Source organism: Piliocolobus tephrosceles, unplaced genomic scaffold (genome assembly GCF_002776525.5).
Source record: "Piliocolobus tephrosceles isolate RC106 unplaced genomic scaffold, ASM277652v3 unscaffolded_41126, whole genome shotgun sequence".
NCBI classification, from domain to species: domain Eukaryota; kingdom Metazoa; phylum Chordata; class Mammalia; order Primates; family Cercopithecidae; genus Piliocolobus; species Piliocolobus tephrosceles.
Window position 1 is genome coordinate 30 of NW_022325562.1, and position 6,637 is coordinate 6,666.

The 6,637-nt window shown below is 49.4% G+C and overlaps 1 pseudogene across 1 annotated transcript; it reads right to left on the bottom strand.

The window, feature by feature from the left end:
• Nucleotides 1-281: 281 nt before the first annotated feature.
• Nucleotides 282-5,324, bottom strand: LOC113223379 (annotated as a pseudogene). Its single transcript, XR_003308725.1, has 3 exons — nucleotides 4,870-5,324; nucleotides 1,421-1,661; nucleotides 282-815 (listed from the first exon to the last, which is right to left on the bottom strand). The product of XR_003308725.1 is annotated as a carcinoembryonic antigen-related cell adhesion molecule 19-like (transcript).
• Between the last annotated feature and the right edge of the window lie 1,313 nt (nucleotides 5,325-6,637).

The window sequence follows — 6,637 nt, forward strand, 5'->3', positions numbered from 1 at the left end:
TGAGAAACTATGCTTTAGGGAAAAGCTTTAAGATGGTGCCTCGCTCTTCACAAGCACCCAAGAAATGCCAGCTGTCATTATTGTCCACCACCCTGTCCCTCACACTTTGCCCCGAGTGGATTCATCAGTAAATACTTGCCTTATGAACATAAAGATTGAGGGGTGCATTCCTCACAACCAGGCATACAGTAAGTGCTCAATTAAAATGTGGCTAATGCCAGTGCATGTGAAAGGTAAACGAGATGGTACACTCTCCAGTGTCAGGCACAAGGCAGGCATTTCATAGATATTTTATTAGTTAATGCATGTGAGGGTTAAAGACTATCTCTGGGGACTGGTACACAGTAGACGCTCAATATGTGTCGAGTGAATGAATAAGAGGACCAAATGAAATGGTGTTTGCACAGCACCTGGTGCGTGGTAGCTGCTCAGGGCTCATTAGCTTCCTCACCTCATCCCCAGACCCTAACACTTACCAGCTACCTGGACCTCAGTCTTGGCCTTCATAGTCCATTCAGAGTTGATGGTAATGGCTACTTGGTAGGTGCCAATGTCTGTAGGCTGGGTGTGGTGCAGCAGCATGGAACCATTGGCATTGCCATCTCTCTCAGGCCGTTGTATCCCAGGGATGTAGGTAAATAGCCTCGTGCCTCCATACATCTCCTCCCCCAGGTACCAGTTGAAGTCCTAGAAGGTGTCTGGGACACCCTGGACTGACAGGAGAAGGTCCTGGTTCTTTTGAGGCTGCTCTGGAATCTTCTGGATGTGGAGGGCTGCCTAGGAGCCTTGGAGCATCCAGAGGACCAGGATTGAGGCTGTGGGAAGTTATAGGGAAGGGCTGAGATCAGGGGTGTTGCCAGGGACCATGGCATGCTCCTCTCTAGACAGAGATCTTCAGCGGGGAGCAAGGACTTTGAGTGCTGCTCATTGGAAACAATGCTGGGATTGATTAGTGATGTCTGCCCTGGGTGCAGGTGTGGGAACCCAGGCATGGATACCACAGATTTGCCATCCTATTGATCCAGAGGATTTTCTACCTTGAGATGCTGTGTGGCCTGCTTCTAAACACATGGACTCTCTGAATTCATTCATTCATTTATTCAACCAATACTTACAGGCATATGTAATATTTAAGCTATAATACCAACTATATATAACACATCTAAACTTTCTTCAATTTCTAGACACTGGAGATATAGCAGGGAACCAAGCATACATAAATTCCTGACTTCATAGTCCTAACATTATAGAAAATTCCATAGATAAAATGGCAATAAGGCTGTGATTCTGTTGCTCCTCCCCCATCTCACTCTAATTTCATCCTCTCAGGTAATCTTCCCTGACTTCTATGAGGAAACTTCAACCTCTGGGCTGAGTCCTCATTTCTCCCCTCGGCCTTTAGGGTCTATTTCCTCCTTACCTGAGAGCAGAAGGCTCTTTGAGAAGCAGCCCTGGGTCCCCATGGGAATCTCCATCTTGGCGTCTTGTGGAAATGCCAAGGGGCCACGAGCTGGACACTAAGGGGGCCAGAGGGGTGGGCCCTGGCTGTCTGAAGTAGGCCAGCTCAGTGGGGAATCCCAGGGTGCCTTAGAGACACTGCTGAGGCTGGCCCAGCCCCCGCATGCCCTGTCCATGGGCTCTGGAGGCTCCACCTATACTCCCTGGGATGTGAGCACAGACAGAGGTTGAACCAGTTTTTCAGGGTGACTGGGGAACTTCCCAGGACTCCTCCCCTGACCCTCTTCAACCTCTTTGTCTCACTCAGCGTGACTACAACAGCAGTCACTATAGCAATAGTCATAGCAGCTGCTGTTTGAACAATTCCCCTGGGTTTGCTCAGACACACACTACCTCATTCAGCAGCCACCATAAATAACTGTTCCCATTGCACAGATGTGGAAATAGAAGCCCAGGAAAAGATGCAAGTCTGCCAATAGACAGAGGTGGGATTTCACCTGTGGCTGACTCACTTGAAGGCTCTGAGACAGGCTGGGTGCGGTGGCTCAGGCCTGTAATCCCAGCACTTTGGGAGGCCAAGGTGGGTAGATCACGAGGTGAGGAGTTCGAGACCAGCCTGGCCAACATGGTGAAATCCTGTCTCTACTAAAAATACAAAAATTAGTCGGGCGTGGTGGTGGGCACCTGTAATCCCAGCAACTGGACGGGCTGAGGCAGGAGAATCACTTGAACTTGGGAGGCAGGGGTTGCAGGGAGCCAAGATCGCGCCACTGCACTCCAGCCTGGGTGACAGAGCGAGACTTCGTCTCAAAAACAACAAAAAAAGCTCTTAGCCTCAGTTTTTTTTTTTGTTTTTTCTTTTGAGATGGAGTTCCACTCTTGTTGCCCAGGCTGGAGTACAGTGGCGCAATCTCAGTTCACCACAACCTCTGCCACCAGGGTTCAAGCGATCCTCCCACCTCAGCCTCCTGAGTAGCTAGAATTACAGGCATGCGCCACCACGCCCAGCTAATTTTGTATTTTTAGTACAGACGAGGTTTCTCTATGTTGGTTAGGCTGGTCTTGAACTCCCAACCTTAGGTGATCCACCCACCTTGGCCTCCCAAAGTGCTGGGATTGCAGGCGTGAGCCACCATGCTTGGCCTGTTTTTTTTTTTTTTTTTTTTTTTTTTTTCTTGAGACAGGGTCTTGCTCTGTCTTTCCATTCATGAACATTGGTTGTCTTACCATTTAAATATGTCACATGTAATTACAAGAATATTTTGTATTTTCAGAGTGTGGTTTTTTTTTTTTTTTGGCGGGGGGACGCTCTGTCGCCCGGGCTGGAGTACAGTGGCACAATCTTAGTTCACTGCAACCTCCCAGGTTCAAGCGATTCTTCTGCCTCAGCCTGCTGAGTAGCTGGGATTACAGGCATGCGTCACCATGCCTGACTAATTTTTGTATTTTTAGTAGAGATGGGGTTTCGCCATGTTGGCCAGGCTGGTCTTAAACTCCTGATCTCAGATGATCCTCCTGCCTCGCCTCCAAAAGTGCTAGCAGTATAGGCACGAGCCACCTCACCTAGCCCCAGAGTGTATGTTTTGTACTTTTCTGGATCATGTTTACTCCAAGTGTATTACTTTTTTTTTTTTTTTTTTTTTTTTTTTTTTTTTTTTTTAAGACAGCGTCTCACTCTGTTGCCCAGGCTGGAGTATAGTGGCATGATCATTGCTCACTGCAGCCTCCAACTCCTGGGCTCAAGCAATCCTCCCATCTCAGCCTCCTGAGTAGCTGGGACCACAGTTGTGCGCTACCATCCCCAGCCAATTTTTTTATGTTTTGTAGAGATGGGATCTCACTATATTGCCCCAGGCTGGTATTGAACTCCTGGGCTCAAGTGGTCCTCCCACCTTTGTCTCCCAAAGTACTGGGATTACAGATGTGACCGACCACACCTGGCCTAGCCTAGTTTATAGAAAGCATTCTCCATTCATTCCAGCACACACTCCCAGGGCCCAGTCGTGGGTGCTGGGTGATGTTGGTGACACAGTGATGATTGAGACCATCTCTGCTCTGCCCTCTGTCCACAGTAGGGCACACAGTCCTGTAGGGTGTGGGGGGCAGACCCCTCTCACACAGTTATGATCCAGGGTGATCAGGGCTGAGATGGAAGAGCCCAGAAGTCTGGGAGAACCCAAGGAGACACACCTCATTCAACCTGAGGGCTAGGGAGGGCTTTCTGGGGGAGGGAGCATCTGAGCTGAGACCTGGAGTAAGAGTAGAAATGAGGCAGATGATGGGGTGAGGCAGCCTGAGGTGCACCAGGCAGCATAAACAGCAATGCAAGGATGTGGAGGCTGAGATAGTCATCAAGGCATATTGAGGAGGTTGCAGTATCCTGGGTGAGTGGAGGCAGGAAGGAGGGCGTGGGGCATGTGTGTGTGAGGCTGGGAGGTGGGAGAGATCAACTATGCTCTGTTGGTTGGATCAACAGAGCTTGGGTGACGGAGGGGCTAGTGTTTTGCTGTTTAATATCACAGCTATTAGTCATATGTGGCTATTTACATATAAACTTAGGCCAGGCACAGGTAACTCACACTTGTAATCCTACCCCTCTGAGAGGCTGAGGTGGGAAGACTGTTTGAGCCCAGGAATTTGAGACCAGGCTGGGCAACATAGTAGGACATCTTTACAGACAAAGAAATTTAAAAAATTAGGTAAGCTTGGTGGCTTTCAACTGTAGTTCCAGTTACTCAGAAGGCTGAGGCAGAAGGATCGCTGAGCCTGGGAGGTCGAAGCTGCAGTGAACTTTGATCATGACACTGCACTTCAGCCTGGGTGACAGAGTGAGACTCTGTCTCAAAAAACAATATTGAATAGGCCAGGTGTGGTGGCTCATGCCTGTAATATTAGCACTTTGGAAGGCAGAGGCAGGCAGATCACTTGAGGTCAGGAGTTCGAGACCAGTCTGGGCAACAGGATGAAACCCTGTCTCCACTAAAAATACAAACATTAGCTGGCCGTGGTGGCACACGCCTGTAATCCCAGCTACTTGGGAGGCTGAGGCAGGAGAATCGCTTGAACCCAACAGGTGGAGGTTATAGTGAGCGGAGATTGTGCCACTGCACTCCAGCCTGGGCAACAGAGCAAGACTCCATCTCCAAAAAAAAAAAAAATTGATTGAATATATATATATATAATATATGTAAAAGTGTATATATGTGTATAAATATGTATATATAAATGTATATATGTGTGTATATATATTCAAAGTAATTAACGGCATTAAAAAATGCAGTTCCTCAAACTAGCCACTTTCAAGGGCTCACTAGCCTCATGTGATCAGTGGCTACTCCACTGAACTGCACAGATGGAGAACATTTTTTCCATCATCATCTCAGAAAGTTCTGTTCGGGAGCGAGAGCTGACCTTGGGAGCCGAGTCAGGCGGTGCCAGGCATTTGTACCCAGTGAGGTCCATCGGGAAGAGACAGCTAGGTCGGGGTGTGGCGTATCCATAGCACTTTGTGTGTGTCTGAGTGTTCCGGACAGACACACGTCTTCAGCTTGTCCGGGGTGATGGTATCTTCTAGAGGCCTCAGGTTGAGGCAGATCAGGAATCTTGACGTTGAACTGCCTTGAAGGATGGAGCGGCCCGGCTATAGAATGAATGGCTGCAGACTCCAGGGCAGCTCTGCCGTGAGCTAGTGAGTCTGGCTGAAAACCTGGTTCTACTACCATTTGGCTGGGGGATTTTGTGGCAAATGACTTCACCTCTCTGGGCCTCAGCTTCCTCCGCTGGAGAATGGGGATAAGCATCACCACCTCACAGGGATGTTGGGAGAACTGCATGCAAGAGGCCCGGCAAATAAGCAACAAATGCCTGTCATTGTTATTATTATTGCTGTTGACCTTGTCTTTGGACTTGCCCCATCTCCCACATTGCCCCCACCCCTCGTGACCCTGCTCAAGAGAAGTGTGTTTTCCCTGGAGGGATTTCCAATCCTCCACAGCCTCCGTGTTCCTTAATGCCAGGAAGATTTCATGCTGGGTTCATGGGGTCAGAGTACCCTCAGAATCCACCTTCAATCCTTTTTGTTTTTTTTGAGACAAATTCTCGCTCTCTCCCCCAGGCTGTAGTGCAGTGGCACGATCTCAGCTCACTGCAACCTCCGCCTCCTGGGTTCAAGCGATTCTCTTGCCTCAGCCTCCCTAGTAGCTGGGACTATAGGCGCACGCCACCACGCCCGGCTTATTTTTGTATTTCTAGTAGAGACGAGGTTTCACCATGCTGGCCAGGCTGGTTTGGAACTCCTGACCTCAGGTGATCCACCCACCTCGGCCTCCCAAAGTGTTGGGGTAACAGGCATGAGCCACCGTGCCCGGCCATTCAATCCTTCCTGCAGTTTTGTAGTTTCCTTGGTCTGTCTCCTGGAGAGAGGTTGTTGCAAACCCAGCAGTTATTTTCAGGCATGGATTAAGCAAAGCCAGCTATTCTGGATTTTCCGGTGGCTGGATTCTACTCTCCCTCTGTCTACTTCCCTGCCTCCCTCCCTTTCTCTCTCCCTCCCTCCCTCTCTCTCTCTCTCTCTCTTCTCCCTTTCAAACAAGGACTTCGATTCCTTTTGTATTATTAAAAGAAGAGTCAAGGTTTAATGCAGAACTTTTAGGTAGTACTTAAAAGAGAATACAATTCAAACATGTTCCAACCACCCAGACAGAAGTAGTCACTGCTGGTAATAGAGATCTAGACTTCCATCCTGTCCTGCAGCCTTCATCCGGGCCTCTCCCCAGCCCCAGAGGGCAGGTCCTGATTGGTCCAGCCATCCAGGCGGTCCTATTCTTTTGGCCAGGGATTGGTTAAGCGGTGGGCAGCACTGGTGAATGAGACCAGAAAAGACGCTGCTGGGTGAGGTTTCTGCTGCTGGGTGAGGTTTCTCGTTCCTACAAAGGCTCACCCAGGTAGGGATGGGCAGCTTCTCTGGGTCTGAGTCTGGATGTGATGCCCGGAATGCAGCAGCCATCTTGGCACCAGAGGGTGATGCCAATATGTGGAGGAAAGCAGAACAAACAGCAGAACAGCAGAACTGGGCCCTGCATGCCGTGCCCAGAGTTGAGCCAGACGATCCAGTTCTTTTTTTTTTCTTTTAAGAGGGAGTCTCACTCTTGTCACCCAGGCTGGAGTGCAGTGACTCGAT